This window comes from Cupressus sempervirens, chromosome 7 (assembly GCF_028749045.1).
Source record: "Cupressus sempervirens isolate cs-2001-9-10 chromosome 7, ASM2874904v1, whole genome shotgun sequence".
NCBI lineage: Eukaryota > Viridiplantae > Streptophyta > Pinopsida > Cupressales > Cupressaceae > Cupressus > Cupressus sempervirens.
The window spans coordinates 898440188-898458788 of NC_143124.1; the positions used below are offsets into that span (position 1 = coordinate 898440188).

General features: G+C 34.2%; 1 pseudogene; it reads left to right on the plus strand.

The window, feature by feature from the left end:
* The window catches only part of LOC149550389 (uncharacterized), a 199060-nt pseudogene extending 186507 nt beyond the window's left edge, over positions 1 to 12553 (plus strand).
* Positions 12554 to 18601: the final 6048 nt, after the last annotated feature.

An 18601-nucleotide genomic window follows, 5' to 3' on the forward strand; every position in this document is an offset into this window, starting at 1 on the left:
CTTGCAGACTCATGTGTCGAAGGTGGAGGTGGATTGACAAGAATAGCTAGTGTGATGGGGGTGGAAGATTGGAAGCTTGGTTGATGGAGTGATGGAGGGGAAGCTAGAATATTAGATGGCATGACTAGATAGTTTGGAATAACTCTTGGATTTTGTGGGATGCTTGGGGGAATGTTTCTAAGGCTTTCAATATACCCGTCATAGTCAACAAGATTTTCATCATCATTGGAATATGAGGTGGCAGGAGCAAGGACAATGCGACCAAACACATCATGATAGGATTGGTACTTCATGCTTTGATGATGAGTTTGATGGGGATGGGGTCTTGCATATGGATGAACACGAAAGCTCATGGTTGGATTTGGATTAAACACAGATTTTGGATTGGCTGATGAAAGATTTCCTAGGGAGAGTCAAAGCTGTATGACAGACCTAAGGAGGATTGGCTGGAGATTTTTGGCTTTCTTGTGGATGGAAGACTTCAAGGGTATGTTGTCAAAAGGTGAGAGTTTTGCTTTCCTATGCACTAGATTTGGTGGTGGCTGTGTCAACTTGAGGATAGACTAATGATCCTATGGGCATGACACAAGATTGACCACTTGTGGATCCCAACCTTTAGCTCAAGGTGATGAGGGATGCAAGTGACAAAGCTATATTACCCTAGACAATGCTCTGTCAGAGGGATAACCTTGGTGAGATTGGTTGATTGGTAGGATTGATTGGATAGCAAAATCTAGCAAAGTGACAACAACTCTTTAAAGGCTTGGGTGATTTTGGATTGGGTTGCTAGCTGGCTGGGGGGATGATTTGGATGGACTTTGGATTTGGGATTGTTCTAAGGCAAAGAACTAGATAGATTCGGTTGCATCGAGGGAGCTTGGATGATTTTTTGATGAGGCAGTGACTACGCTAAGTATGCCTTGAGCTTGGAGATTTCTACTTTTCTGGAATTTCGACCAAAATTGGCAAACATTCATTCAAAAGCTATGAACAAACAAGCAGACAAAAGTTTTGAGCAAGCATGTCAAACACACCAACATCTTAGGAAGCTTTCTACAAGGATGAAATTTGGTTTAGCTAGGGAGTCCTCGATATACGCAAGGTACGTGAGGCCCAAATCCGTAGATAAAACCAAAAAGATGTCACACAGCCGAGAGGAGCGGTAACCCACTTCTCCTCTTTCACTTCTCAAGGGTATAAAGTTCCTTGAGGCTTAGCCCGAGTGACAAAATTTTGATCCCAAGAGAGGTGTCTTTGGATTCACCTCCCAATTTTTATACTCTGTTGGAACGCTGGAGTTGAGGTCGTCCCAAGGGGTGATGAAATCCCCAAGCAGGCCTCCTAAAAAGTGTAAAACAAGACCACATACATGATCTTGGGCTTTAAAAGACACGCGTTTATTCCAATTGATGATTTAGATTTTGTAAGCTATGATTGAAGACACTTGTGATTATGGCATACAATGTTCATTCCAATTTGACAGCATCGTCAGCATAATGAAAGTCAAGAGATCGTCAACATAAGAAATGCGAGCGTCATTGAAACTGCATCCAAACCATGCAATGTTCATTGATTGTTTAGGCATTCAAGATTGAGTGTGAGTTTATTTTAAGCCCAAAACAAAGATGTGTGAAACTCGATTGCCAAGCGCGCGCCCGGAGGCCCTCCACGTCAATAGTTGTTCAATTTTAGTGCCCAAATGAAGTGTTTGATATTGCAATGGTTAATTGATCCTTGGCATTCAAGATTGGATTTGTTATTTTAATCATGCATTCATAAAAAAAAAAAACTTTGATTTTAATCCATGGCACTCAAGAGTGATTTTAGCAACATGCATTCAAAGACAAGTGATTAAACATTCAAGTTTTTTCCTTTGAGCATTCAAGATTGAGATTTTGTGTGTTGTTTTAAGAACTTTGAAGTGCTTTTTTTTAACCTTAGATCATTCAAGATTGTTTTGGACTCAAAAGTGAAAATGACTCTTTGGACTTTGCTTTTCATTCAAGATTTTGTGTTCTAGTTTGCATGTTTTAAGCCCAAAAATGATATTCCTAGATTGTTTTGATGCATGAAAAACCTAAGAAATATTCAAGATTTTGCAATAAGACATTTGTTTGGAACAAATAACAAAGCTTTTAGGACAATTTTTGGCAACCATTTAGGACTCTTAGTTTTCATGAGATTTTTTAAAAGGACTTTAGTGTGCACTTAGTGTTGATTTTGAACCTTTTGAAATGGAAACTTGAAGTTCTTTTTAAATTCCCAAAAATGAAGTGTTCCTAATTTTGCATGAATGCATCTAAAACCTTGATGTTGCAAGGATGCAAATGATTGTATTGGTTTAGTTTCACTTGTTAAAAGATTTTTTTTTTTGCAAATTTTTAGTTTTTAATGGATTTAAGTATGATTTGGGGGTTCATTTTAAGCACTAAAAAGAAGTGTGTATGATTTTGCTTCCTTAAAAAAATGGCCAAGGTTTCCCACAAGAAGAAGAAGAAGAAGTAGATGGAATAAGAAGAATATAGACAAGAAGAGGAAGAAGAATTCCAAGTTCTTTGTCCACCTATAAGCTTGAAAAATCTGCAAACACAATGAGATATACTATGAGTTCCTTTGTCTTCTTCATGCTCATGTGGACCTACAAAACCAATTTATACAATCCTACCAATCACAAAAACAAGCAAAATTAGCCAAAATCAGCAAATGACATAAAAAACTTGACTAAAAAAGTTAATGAAGATGACCCATGCGGGGTCCCACCGGGCGTGCCAAAATGTATATGAGCAATGTTAGTATGCTAATAGAAACCAAATTTAAATAAAGCTTCTACAAACTAAACAAAATTCATAAACTTCAAGATAGACTAAGATGAGCTCTTAATTGAGAATATGAGCCATTAATGGGCTCTCTCAATAAGAAGCTCTCTTGTTGAGTAGCTTTGTCTAAATAGATAGGATGTATGCTCAAGCTTTATGCTTCAAAAAGGGCTTCAATGGATGATTGTGGATTTTTGGTGTGGATAGATGGCTTTAGTATGGATTTGGCTCTCAAAATAGCATTATAACTTTACTTCATGGATTGTGTTATTTTGTAAAGGGGAAGGATCCAATTTATAGGCAAGAGGCTTGAGGGTTTGAGGGCTAAGATGCAAGGATGGGAAAAAGCTTATGGAGGGCTCAGATTGCATGAGAGGAGAGCACATGGATTGTGCTTCCTTATAGCCAATCAAGGAGTGACACATGTCACATGGTGAGAGGATGGAGGAAAGGGTAAGGATGAGTCAACAAAGGAGGCTCAAGAGATAAAATCTTCATAAAGACCCTCATAATGACTTGTAAGAGCAATAAAAGGGCTTGTAAGAGTCATTTATGACCTAGTGGACTTCATAAAGTTTTATGGTTGAGATATTTTGAGGGTGATGAGAGCAAATTCGACTTGGACTTGATTAGGAAGGTTTTAAGCTTGCTTAGGCTTGTGCAAATGATTAGAGGATGGATTAGGATGGTTTAGGATTAGCTTAGGGATAGGCAAGTGGATGGCATTTAATGAGGGTGGGTGAAGGAGGAGATATTTGTTAACTTTGGCTTGGGTTAGTAAGTTTTAACCCATGTTTAGGGAATGTGACAAGGTTAGGAGGGGATTAGGATTAGGTTTAAAGACATCTTCTAGAAGAGTCTAGATTTTGGATGAGGATAAAGACTTTCTAGAATAGTCTAGAATTTCCTAGGATGAGGATGAAAACTTTCTAGAAGAGTCTAGAACTTCTTAGGATGAGGATAAATTAGATTTTTAGGAAATAAATAAAGTTTTATTTATTTCAAGGGTTTGGGTTGAGGAGATATTTATTAAAACTTTTTTAATAAACATGAGGATTAATATTTAATTTTAATTAAATATTTTGAGTTGGGATTAGGGGTAGGAAATGATGGGATTAGCCTTTAATCAAAATTAAAGAAGGATTAGAAGATTTTGGAAGAGGTTATTGGTCATAAGGAAATTGGCCAACTTTTGGGAAAAAAATAAATTTTTTATTTATTTTAGGATTTTTGGTCAATTTATTAATTAAATAATTAATAAATAAGGAAATAATGTTTAAATAAGATTTAAACATTTTTGGGAGGGATTCCTTAATTAAATATTTTTAATTAAGATAAAGCGATTTAATGGCATAAAAATTAATTAATTAATTAATTAAATAATTAATTAATTAATAAATGATGATGTCATCGGGAATTTTTCAGAAAATAAAAATACTTTATTTTCTAAAGGATTTTTAGGTGTCTACATGGTCAACTTTTGGTCAAACTTAGTCTTCTGGACCTCAAAATCATGTTGAATTAACTCTGAATTTGCTTATGATCATTCTGATCTCTTCTATATTATGTTGAATCTTGGATTTCTTCTAGTATCTCTCAACATATTGCTTTACATCATATTTCTGGTGTGTCATCTTTCGATTTCACTCCCGAGGGGGTAGGATGATTACATCATTGAACTCAAATTAAAATCGATCTAAATCTTTATTGCTTGGGGCATGTTGTTCCCATCTTATGTCCTCATCACTTGAGACATCTTGTCACTAGGGGCATCTCATTTCCCTCTTTCTGGCATCTTTGTTGTCTATTTCATCTTGTCATCGATTGATTATAGGTATCGAGACAACCTATACCTTGACTCCTGAGGATCAAGCCTCGTTCTGGGGATGATTCTATGACTTGTAATTTGATCTTTCTATCTTTCATCAATTCAGGTATCTAAATGTTCTATCTAGATCCTTAAAGATTAAGCTCCATTCTAGAGATAGTCTTTTAAATGCTTATCAACTCTCAGATATCTAGGTGTTCTATCTAGATCCTTAAAGATTAAGCTCCATTCTAGAGAAAGTCTTTTAAATGCTATCAATTTCACGTATCTAGGTGTTCTATCTAGATCCTTAAAGATTAAACTCCATTTTGGAGATAGTCTATTAAATGCTATCAATTTTAGGTGTCTAAATGTTCTATCTAGACCCTTAAAGGTTAAGCTCCTTTTTGGAGATAATGTTTTAAATGCTTATCAACTTTAGGTATCTAGATGTTCTATCTAGATCCTTAACAGTTAAGCTCCATTCTAGAGATAATCTTTTAAATGATATCAACTTTAGGTATCTAGATGTTTTGTCGGGATCCTTAAAGGTTAAGCTCCATTCTAGAGGTAATCTTTTAAATGCTATCAATTTCAGGTATCTAGATGTTCTATCTAGATCCTTAAAGGTTGAACTTTGTTCTCAAGGAAACCTTTAAAATGCTTATCAATTTGGGTATCTAGATGTTCTGCTTGGATTCCTTAGGATCAAGCTCCATTCTAGAGATGGTCCTTAAAAGCTTATCAATTGGTCTTCATGATATCAATTTTGAAACCAATCTTACTTATTGATCTTCGCATCATACTTTCTGATTTTCTTTGAATCAAACGTGTTGCTTGCACATTCATTCAAAGAGGGGCAAAATGTATTACTCCAAAATTGGGCTCATTGCCATGATCACCAATTTTGGTCTATTTCAATCAATCCTAAGTCCTATTTCATTAGGCAATTCTAGTTCTAATTTTCACTACTTGACTTAATTGTCAAATGTAGAAAACCCTAATCTGTATTAATCAGACTATATATTTAACTCCTAAAGTATTGACTCATATTAGTCACATTAAACCTATTGATTAAGATTTAATTTAATTCAAAGTATTTATACTTTAATTAAATTAAATTATATCCTAAGACTAATGTACTAAGGAATTAAAATGTTTAATTTAATAATTATGTCCACTTTAATTAATTGAATGTGATTATTCAATTAAATAGAAAAAAGGCATTTATGAGATCATATCTCACTTTATTAAATTAAATATTATCTTCAAAATCCTCTCCTTAATTCAAAATGGAAGTTCTTAGTTAACTACTTCTCGAATTAGAAGTGACTCAAATCACTCACTCTCACACTAAAGTAAATTTGAGCTAACTATTTTTGGCACTTAGGATCTGAGGTAGTTAACTGCATTTGAATCGAGAATCTTCCACTTTGATCGAGTCTTTACTTCAACATTGACTGCCAATCCAAGTTGATCTCAACGATTGATGGATTCTAGAAATTCTATTTAAGGGATTTATAATTCCTCATTACGAAGGTTCAATTGAATTGCTATCGAATGTCTATTGGATTATGTACTCATTTGTTTACTATCATTATAGCTTTTTGTTGCTTAGATTTAATAACATATAGTTTTAATATGCATACATATAGATTTCTTTTTTATATATGTTATTAGATTACTTTCATCTTTCATATAGAAGTAATTGCACATCATTTAGATTCAATTACACTCTAAAACCCTTCATTTTGGAATGGCTTGATTACCTATACTTCAAATCTGAGAGCATAAGTAGGTAAAATCCACCTAGATAAAAGGCAATAGATCATCTTGTAGGACTCCTCCTAGGTGAAAAATCTCATGTTCATTCTAGGATGAATCCACATACAAAGACCATGTTGAAGTGTGTATGTTAAACAGAGGCCACATTTACACATATATAGGAACAAGTGTGGATTCTTCTTTGTGTTCTTATCTAGTTGTGTATCTGGACTAGCTAAGATTGGTTGTAAGTTGGATCATGTTGGATCTTGTAGAACTGATTTTGTAATTTTCTATTTGTATTTGGCCCTAACTGAAAAGGCCTTATAGTAGGGCATATTGCATGTAATTAGTTATCTATCTATGAATCAAGAATTGTATCAGATCTTGCATTTGCTTCTTGCTATTGTGTTTTCATTGTGTGCTTGTATAGCTAGGGGCTAGGACATCTCCTTTGGGGATTCTCTTGCCTTGCACTGCATCAACTTCTCCTCTTTTAGTATCTTTGTAATGTGATGATTTGGCATCTTCATCAACATGCACTACTCTGGCTTGGCCTATACTTCTTCTATCATTCCTTCCTTGGCACTGAGAATGCTCAAATTCTCTATGCCCTTCTTCTCTGTAGTGAAAAAAAATTTACACAAAAACTTCCTCTTGTAGATCCTTTCTCTCTTCCTCTTCCTCTTTGATTTCTATTGTTCTTAGCATGGAAATGATTAGAATTGTTTCCCCTCTATTTTTGGTTGCTACTATTGGCCTCATCCTTGTTCTTCTTATCATTATTTTGGCCTCCATAAAATTTTCCACTAGATCTTCCACCACGACCTCTTCCACTATTTTTGTTATCAAACTTGTTATTCATCTTTTCCTCTACTCTTAGGGAAAATTGGTATGCCTCTTCAATATTTGTCATTCAAACCTAACTCAACTCCTCCTAAATTCTTGGCCTTAACCTATTAAGATAATGGGTAACTTTCTCCTTATCAGCTTCCACATGGCTAGTTCTAATGACAACTTGGTAGAACTCTTTACTATACTCTTGAACAGATCTTCTTGCTTGCTTCAACCCTTTCATTTTCCTTAGAAAATCAAGCTCATAATCCTTAGGAATAAATTTTCTCTTTAATTTGGCTATCATCTGATCCCATCTTGTGATTTTTTCTTTTCCTCTTCTACTTTGCTCCAACTGGATCTCCTACTACTAGATCTTTGCATGACCCTTCAATTTGGCCTTTGCAAATTTTACCCTATCCAGAGCTTTAATATATTCATACTCAAAGTATTCATCTAGTTCATTGATCCTATTGATCAACTCCTTAGGGTTAATATTTTCCAAAAATGTGGGAACCTCAAACTTAGGTCTTTTCTAATCTCAGAAATGGCCTCTAAAATCCTCTCTTCTTCTGGGTTCAAAATGGCCTCTCCTTCAACATTTGCTTCTTCTTTTTCTTCATCCTTATTTTCATCTCTTATGGAAAGATATATTTCTCTACACATTTGTTCTTCCAATGGTTTCATCTACCTCTGTAGGCCTCTTAAACCCTCAGGTTTAACACCCATGACTCTTCCACTATGCACTCTTCATGTAGGAATTTTTGCACGTCTATTAAAACCCTAGTGCAAACTATCTCACAATTAGCAATCTATCCATACTCTCATCCCAAACCACATTCGTAGTGCAAACTTCCTCCCAATCAACAAACTATTTAGATAGTCAGGAACTCCCACTCTAATACCTATTAATGAAGGGTGATCCCCTTAATATCATGATAAACAATAGAAATAGAGAACAAAAAAAATTCAGAGAACAAAATATGGGTTGCTTATTATTGCCACAGATGTGGAATTACATAATTACAATATGCAAACTCACATGGGTGCCTTCCTTACATCAATCTTCAATATAGACTTGTGACTATCACCCAGAACCACCCTAGATAACATATGGGTCTTCCTTATATAGGAACTTTTACCACCCAAGAAGGTTCTAGACACTGACCTCTAACCCTTGAGGTCAACCAACCTTGTACTATATCATTACATTATACTTTACTACATAAGATTGACTCAACATAATTTACAAATTATATTTTTTGATGGGTCCGCTTCTGGAGACCATAACTAGCAAACTATTGACCTGATGGGCTATTATAACCCCATCCTAGAATCCTTGGCTAGTGATCTACAAAATGCATGATTGCACAAGTTTCTATTAGCTGAGGTTTCACCTCATTTTAGAGCTAGTTAGGCCTTCATAGCTTGACCAGAAGTTTGGATAGCCAAAATTCATACCAAAAATATATAACAATTGTACCAATACATATGATATGATAATAAAAGTCATCTAGTAGCCTCAAATGTCAAAGATGAACCTTCATATATGAGATTAGAATAATTTAAGAACATAATATCAGCGTACAAAAATGAGCAAGCTTCCTTAAATAGAAACTTTGTATAGGAATAACCCTTATTAAAAACACAAAAACTAAAAAACTAGAAACAAAAATATTTTTGGGTGATGCAAGAATTTACCTTACACCAAGGATGCTCCTACATCAATAGAGGAAAGTAACATCACGTAGACATCCTAAAGAAGTGACTACGACTACCTACCCTCATCCAAAAGACACACTAAGCAAAGTAAAAATACACACATAGATAGGCCATCATGGATTAGTTGAGTTAGCTTAGTAATAAATAATAATCAAAACAAGGTATTGAAAGCATAAATAATGTGTTGGGACTCAAAATTGCCTTCCCGATTTTGATTACCATTGAGAAAATCAAGCCCTATAAATGCCTTTTAATGTATTTGTACTTGGCTGTACCTATGAGCTCCTGAGGTGTTTAATGTTTCTAACACCTTTCATTTAGTGCATCTATGTGTTTCATGGTGATAAATTGATATTCTAAGTCATTTCGTGAAGTTCCATTTTGAGCTAGTTTCAAATTTGCATTTTACCTTGTGTCAAATAGTGACAGGAGGCTGTGTTTGCAATTGAATATCTTGCACCCAAAAATGTTTCAGGACTCACCACTTTGGGAGTGTCTAGTGTCCATATCCAAGAGCCTATGTTTCAAATTTTGAGTCGTTTTGAGTCTATTTGCCTAGATTTTAAAATTCCTCAAACTTTATTTTTAAATTTTGTCATGTTGATGCAATTAGTTCAGAATTCTAGAAAGCCCTATTTGATGAGCTATAACTTTGACCCAGTTGACCAAAATGTTAAAATTCCTTTTGCATTGCATTTTAGATGTTAAAGACTTGTTATGTTTCAAGTTTCAGCTCATGACGAATCCGATTGATCAGTTTTAAAATGTGATTCCAAACATAATTTCTATCTTTTTACTAGTGTCAGCATTTAAAGACTTGTCGGAACCCCTGTTCGTGATGTTATAACTCACAATATATGATTGGTAAGATAAAATGGAATGTACCACTATGTTTTCCTCTCAAAATACTTTAAGTGTGTCAATTTTCATGTCATGACGAATCCGTTTGCACACTTTTCCAGGTCCATTCCATTTGCCAAAATCACTTTTTTAACATTGTTTCCAGTCAGTAATTATGAGTAGCCTGCTTTGACTGCTCACCAAATGCATCCCATGATTCTTCATGGGACCAAATCCCAAATTCATATTGTCCTCATGACAGAGAACCAATGTCCCAGTTTGCATCTTTCCAAGTGTCAGTTTACCTAGTTTTTTAAGCCGATTCCGAACATAGTTTAGTGTTTTCTGACTTGTTTTCTTGCAAGCAGTTCTTTAAAGTCAACTTTGATGGTTAATATCATTTGACCCTGATGTCATCATGTGACAAGATTTGGTAGGCCTATTGAATCTATTGGAGAGAACAGAGATCTAGAGTTTGAGAGCCCGACCAGATGTTTATATCAGCTTTTAAAGCCAGGCAACAAGCCTCCTAATACAATTTTCATAGTGGATCGAAAATGATTCAAAATAAGTTTTAATGGTTGTTTCAGTTGTCAAATTGGATGTATGTCAGTTGTTTGGAAATGAAAAGTTTTTAGTCGGACCCACTTTGGGGCCTGACTGATTCTACCGAAGTTGATAAGCTATTGGGAAGTAAAATTGCTTAGAGGATGTTTTAATGATTATGATCATTAAATTTTTGCAATAGGAAATTGAATAATTTGGTGTAAATAATTTGAGGTAAAAGAAGAATATAGAGGGCCTACTTATATGGCAATACCATTGGGACATATAAACAAGAGTATACAAATGCAAGCTACAAAGCTAGAAGTGCAAAACCATAGGCTATTTTAATACTTAATTCCTAGTGATAAACGTTGTCATTTAGTTTTCTTTTCAAGATTAAAATTATCATGTACATCATGTCAAAAGTTAAAGGATGAAGAGAAATTTGGATACACTTAAAAAATGCTATTGGATCGCAATTGGATAGTCAAGACTATCATAACTCATTCAGATGGTTCAAGTTGATGCAAAGTGGATTTCTCAGCCACCAGAATACAGTGATGGAGATATTGGTATCGAAGGGCTTGAACAAAGAGAATTTGGTTGGCAAATGCATCATTTCTCTATGGAATGGGCAAAGAACCTAAATTTTATTGATAGAAGCTCATGCAGGCACATTAAGGGCAGTTTGAAAGAACGCCCATGCAATGCAAAGAGAAGAAGCCAAACATAAATGGGAGATGGCCAATTAAGAGTAGGGGATGCCAAATAAATAGGCAAAGTAGAGAGGGAGTCCCATAGCATAAAAAGAACATGAGACACTTCACGCCAAATTGGGAATGCCACACCTAATGTAAGAAGGGGCAGATTACAATTACAATGAAGCACTCAAATTAAATAAGTAAAGCCACCAACCATAAAGGAATCTGCCCATATAAAATGTAGGGGCAACGTCAGTCAAAAATAAGAAAAGGGACCCCTCACACATCCAAAGCCATGGTAAGTAGAAAGAAACATAGCCAAGTATGCAATCTCAGATGGAATGCAAAGAATAGCAATGTGAAAGCTACAAAAAAAAGGAAGAGAGAGCAGTATATTTAGGAAATGGAGATGTTTACTTGGGAAATTGAGATGTGGAAAGACTTTAGCTTTTGGAATTCCCATTCTATATAAGATCATTCAGAACAACTGGAAAAATGGGCGTGGCTATAATCCTTTGGCTCCTACCTATGAGCTTGCATGACAAGTTGAAAAATAATTTGTGGAAGTTGCACCATGTCTTGATAGTCTCTGTTGCTATGGTGGGGTACCAATACGCAACCAAATTGATGTTATCAGAAGGGTTCTTGATGTGATTGTTGGAACTCCTGGTCACATTATTGATCTCATGAATCGAGGTTCTTTAATTTTATCGGATGTTCAATTTATTGTGTTGAATGAGGCTAATTAGATGTTTGTCATTGGCTTTGACCAAGATGTTGAGGTGATTATACAAAGATTGCCCAAAAAGCATCAGAGTATGTTGTTTTCTACCACATTGCCTTCCTAGATACATAATCTATCAAGGAAATATTTGACAAATCCACTGCTTGTAGATCTTGTAGGTGACTCTCCTTAGAAGTTGGCCAATGGAATTTCTCTCTATTCTATCGGGACATCTACTTATGGAAAACTTTCAATTCTTAGGACGTTAATAATTGAACATGCCAAAGGTGGAAAATGTATTATTTTTACTCAAACCAAACGAGATTCAGACTATCTTTCAACATCAATGAGCCAGGTTCTTGGATGCGAGGCATTACATGGTGATATTTCTAAATGTCAATGAGAGATGACTCTTGCTAGTTTTCGTGAAGGGCATTTTAATGTGTTGTTAGCTACAAATGTTGATGCATGTGGGCTTGATGTAACTAATTTTAATCTCATTATTCACTACAAGCTGCCAAATTCTCTAGAAATTTTTGTTCATAGATTTGGACACACTGAGCATGTCGGTAGGAAGGGCACTACCATACTTATCTATACTAAGCAACAATCTAGGGCAGTGAGGGGTATTGAAAAAGATGTAGGATGCAAGTTTAAAGAGCTTCCCAAAATCAAAGAAGAGATAGATGATAGTAATATGGGACGTGGTGGTTGTTATGGAATGAGTTGATTTAGTAGTTCAGGGGGAGCATGTTTTAGTCTGGTTGAAGCTGCCAACTACCAGGTTGAATATGCATAACAGAGGGAAGACCACATCAAAGAAAATTGAAGAATCCACGCCTAAAAAGGGTTGTGAGCAGATGCAATCTAGATGAGCGTTGTGACTACTTCCTTGTGAGAAAAGAGTAAGGAAGGAGCAGCCAAGTGCTAAGAAAAGAAGGGGGGCGAGTGCAGAGACAAGCAAGATAAATAGTTTCAAGTGAATATCCCACATTGGGCAGACGGTGGGACTTTTAAAAGTTTAAATACTATTGCTCACCCATCTTAAGTGTCTAAAGAGAAATGCCTTTTAAAAGGAAAAGCCAATGCTCATGTTGTGGGTCTTGGCTGACCAACATGGAGATGCAAAGCATAAAATTTTAAACAAAAATGTCAGATCAATGACATGAAGCTCACATTCGAGATGCAACAAAATTTTGACACATGGCTCAATCAAATGGTGGGTACATGCCCACAAGAAAAAAGTGATCAGAGGTTAAATAATGCAGGCATGTAAAAATTTGCCATGTTTCATCGGGTCCCGACACATGTTGATATGGCAAAGATGTGCAGTTTTAGATGAAGGCATCAGATTGTGACATGTGTCGCTATCTGATGGTTAGTGCAAACCCGTAAAACCAAAATGCTTGGGATTTAAAAAATGTGGGGATGTGCCACGTGGCATTGGGCCCACCCAGTGTTGATGTGGCAGTCTAGTGGAAAATGATGCATAGGTTCTGGCCAATCATGAATAGCCACGTGGCAAAAGGTTAGTCAAAGTTTGTTGACCTGAATTGGAGATAAAGGAAAAAAGGAAAGTAATTAAAATATCAAATATTTTAATATTTTCCCAGGTTTAAATGTGCACATTAGGGGAGCATTTTTCAAAATGAGATTCAAGAGGTTTCTGAGAGGCGAATATAGTGATGTTATATATCGCCAGAACCTAGAGAAACCAAATTTTTTGATTATGGAGTCAGTTTCTGCATAGGAAGTCATTGTTTGAGCTATAGGAGGTTTTGTCTCAAGTTCCTATCTTGCAACCAAATTTAGGTATTAGAGTTTAGTTGTGATTTCTAGCAAGGTAATGACTTGAATATGTATAAAAGACAAGGAAAATGTAGGTGGGGTCATTTTTAAGTCAGTTAAATGGAGTTTTATCAGCATTCTCGATACAAATCAGATATTTTGTTAAATAAAGGATTTCATCATTCAACAAGAGATATTTTGCAAATTAGTTACAAGATAATGATGAAACAAAATTAGATCAAAATGGTAGAGAGAAGAGAGAGGTGATTTAGTTGCTAGAGAAGGAATTTTGAGTGGAAACATGTCAGGCATAGATCAGATCCGAGAATTCATTCATCCTATATCACTCTTTCTTTCTTTCATTGTAAAGGTTGGAAAATTTGGAAAGTTTCTCTAGTATGAAGATAGTTAGTAGGACTAGCCCTAGAATTGATGTATTCTAAATGGAAGACCTGGGATGTGCTAGTTCCAGACCATGAAGCTTTTCTTTGGCTGTGATACCCCCTTCCCATCCCATCAGTTTCTCATTCTCGTCATTTTCTCTCCTGTATGACAGCATATGTTATTGTACAGTCTAGTTTATTAGGTGATTTGTGAGTTATTTCAAGAAAATTAATACAGTGAGTTCCAGGTGTTTAGTTTCTGTCTAAATCTTGTCTCCTTTCTTAGTTGAGCTATGATGTTTTATGATCTTTGAACAAAGAGCCTAGATCATAAGTGCAGTCCCTTAAGGTTGTATGTTGCTTCATTATTGCTTGTCATTCAAGGAATTATGTAAATGCTTCAGAGATTTAGCAAGGTTCCAATTTTATTGAGGGAGATATTAGGTAAGAATGAGATTTAGATCAAACATTGATGTCTATCTACAAGGTCAATGGATAGATCATATATTGGAATATATAAATAAGTATTAGATATTCAAAGTACATGAGGGAGATTCATGAATTTGCCCAATGGATCAAGCACTGATTAGATACAAGGTCATTAAGTTGTTTTCCATGCATGGTTTTCATCCGCTTTCCCCCACCCACATAAAATCAAAAATCAAATTCAAATCATCTTTACAATTTTATTATGAAGAGCTAGAAATGTTTAACCCTCACTCAGCTTTAGAGATTCATAGATCTACATTTAGCTACTATAGATCTATGTCATCTCATGAGTCACTAAGAGATATAAGGGTTTTCATCTGCTTAATAGATTCAGGGATATGTTTTTGCATTGGTACGATATCATTTGAGTCTAAGGTCTACCCGCCTAGGCTTAGCAGAGCCTGAAGTAGAAGAAGGGTCATGCCTTATAGTTGGCTTGTTGTTAGAAATGACATGTTGAAAATGGGAGTTAGATGCCCCTCGATATGTCAATTTCTCAGTGGGATAATTGAAAACCCTCCAGTGTTTTCAAACACCAACATAATGAATTTAGAATAACAGATAAAGCATAATACATAAAAACCATATACCTAATCTCTTAAAGACATTATAGAGAACATGATCTAATGTCTAATAAGAATAAATATCTAACATATAAGCAAGAAAGGATGTCTATGATAAGTGTAGAACTATTTCTAAACATATTATAACATAAGAACCTAGTTGATTACCAATTTTTTAGTAGATAGGTACCATTATATTATGTTAGAATTGTGGGATGTTGTCTTATAGTTTCACCTATGCATAAATTTGTAAAGTTGTGAAATCAAGGAGTACCAAAAGTAACCTTATATCCCAACCTAGTCTGAGCATACTTATATTATTTTCAAAACCCTACTAATACTTGTTAAGATAAGAGGGGTATTACACTTCTCATCTATTTCATTGATTGGTATCCAAATTTTAGTCCTCATAACTATAAATTATATTTGGTTTTAAAAAGGATTCATGTGATACCTAAATTTTCAATTGATCTCTTACACAAAAAGATTATTTCACAAATTGGAAATAAACTAGGAAAATACAAAGGTTTATTGGAAAAATTATTGGATTATTATAATCTTAGAATATTGGTTAGGATCCCAGTGGTAAAAATCTAAAACCTTTAAACATAATTAAAAGCAATTTGATTTATCTTCTAAAACCCAAATTCAACAATGCGATTAACTCAAATATAATTTGTAGTGACCCAAAATTACAAAAACAATTTTATTACAACCCAAATTGTTTAAACAATAGTATACAAAAATATTTTAATAAAAATGATTTAAAATTTAACTTTTTCAGAAACAAGGGTTTCATAATGAAAAATATTGCCAAGGATAACAAAGTAAATATGCCAAAAAATTAATCAAAGATTAGGCTAAATAAAGATGAACATAATAAGTTAGACTCCCTAAAACTCCATTCCATGTTCAGTCTTTAGGGAATCAATCCCTCAACCCTAGAATCAATTCTATAAACTTCACTACAACCCTAGTAAATATTCTACAAAATTCTCTGATGGATAAGACCTCCCCAAATCTTTGTCTCAATTCAAACAATTTTGATGACACTGGTATGAATCATTCTACAAAAATGATAGGAGATTCCAAGGTCCTACTTAATCTACTCAATAGGAGAAACTATTCCCTCGTTCTAGTCTCCCAACTTAATTTCCTTCAGATGTCACATATAATCTCTTTAATTCTGATTTAGAAAAAGGTTAATATATATTTGACAATGTTGAATCTAACCACCCTAATATCAATAGTAAATTTTTTGAATCTCATGCTACCTTATAAAGAGTAGCAAACAAATCTACTAGGAATGATCAATGTAATATCCAATTCAATGACAGTCTAACTAACCAATCAAGTCTAGATGTTATATCTAATAATAACAATGTGTCATTTGTGCAATCTCCATTCATTAATCCTTTAACATCAAAGGTTAGTCATATAAATTTAGTTAAACCCTCTAATCTAATCATCACCTAAAACAAAGATAGAGCTAATCTTGATAATAATAGTGAATACACCAATAGTCTATCTATTGAATTTGTAGCTAGGGATCAAATTGTTAGAAATGTTTAGAATAACTGAGATGGGAGGTGAATCAATTACTTAAGTTCCATAAGTACCATTTGAATAATTAAACATATAACACTCATTTTTTTACTTAGCCCGATGTTGCTTGGTTTGTATTAATAAAATTTCTATCCCAAACATAATAGACTTTGTTGAATATAAACTTTATCAAATGTAAAACATACAAAGCATTCAACACAAGTTTGACACTAAGATTTTACATGGAAACCTAATTTAGGAAAAATCACCAATAACATGTCACCACTTTTTCACTCTTTAAAAGTGAGGTTTGTTAGGAGCCAACCCTATTAAAGGTTTACAATACACACTATTACACATGACCTGGCTAAAGGATTTAATCACCTTGTTAAGAGTGGCCTTGGCATAGGACTTTGATCATTCCATTTTGAATGTCACCTTGGTAAAGGATTTACACAGATTTTTAAGTCCTTCAAATGACCCTTAGGTCAACCTCTATTAAAATGATTTTAATACAAACTATTTACAATGATTAGAAATAAAATAGTAGGGTTTTGATTTGTATGATTATAGCTCACTTTGCAATTTCATATCACTATTTGGTTTATGTGTTGATTAACTAATAAGTTTCCCATTGTCATCTCTATTCTTGATTTTCTTGGAGACTCTAAAAGCAATCAATCTTCTCCTTTCGACAAAACTTAAGCCATCTACATAGATTCACTTACCAATATCAGTAGCATCTACAAAAGAAATCTCCTTTTGCTTCACTCTTCACACTCACACACTTGTGTATCTCTAATCCAACTTTCTTTATACACATCTTTCTCACTCTTTTAAAGTTTCACTCTATACCTCTTTAAATAGGCAATTATTGCTTTATCATTTTCCATGATCATCGTAGATATTAGGGTTTATGATCAGGTTTGACATGATTCATTGTATATGTCCACCTTCTTGATCATCCTCTAAAAACTTCTCTAGAATTCTTCTATTAGGTTTTTACCTAATCCTCACCTTGAAATTTAATGATCCAACTCATGAATCTTATCTTCAACATGGTTTACATCTCCCAAGAAATCAATTGAGTTGGCTAGAAATTATAATTTTCTTAAATTCATTCTCAACACTGTTACATGGAAATCAATATGTTTTGACACTTGGTCATCATTTAATCACACTCGGTCACTGTAAAACTTATAGCTCGACATCTACTATCTTTTTAGTAGATATTGATGCTTAGTCAACACTAGATTTTCTTAGCACTTACTGTGGCTTGGTTGACACTAGCATCACTCAGAATTCCTTAACTTTTTACTCTATTCCTTGACTTGGCTTAAATTTCATGATATAAAAAATTACTTTATCTTATCAAAGTCTAAATAATCAAATTTTCATTATAGCTTCCTTTTCATAACTCAACCTTTCCTCTAGATGTCACTGTTATGAGAAATTCCTCATTTTCCTCTTCATCAATCAAATAGATATGACATTTAGATTAGGTATCAATATGTCTTATCAATAAATTTGACATTAATGACAAAACAACAATTGTTCTAATTGTAAGTTTCCAACAATCTCCCTCTTTGGCATTGATGGTAACTTCTCAATATTAGTAACAACTCAATATCTCAATGTATTTAACTTTGTTACTATACAATCCAAAATATTTCATTATCATTCTAATTCCTTTTACTAATTTTGTCCCTCTGAAGTAATAGGTATCTTTCTTGTACATCTCTCCCTCTATTTATACACTCTCTCTTTGTATATAGTTCTTGGATTCAATCTCTTCATACATCTGAATTATGTGGTTTTTGCATGCCTGGCTTATTTATGTCATAAATCTATGACTAATCTATTATGTTGTAACTTACTATCTACCTTAGGAATTTCCCAAAGTAGAGTTATTTTTTTCTAATTAGCACATGTGATGCAATTCACATGTTCTCCTTAAGTTGCTTTATTTGGGGGAATCACACCTAACTTGCCTCTAAGATATTCATGAGCATCTTTAGGTAAGGCTTTAGTGAATATGTTAGAAATTCTATCTTTGGTGTGCACATATTCTAACTTCAC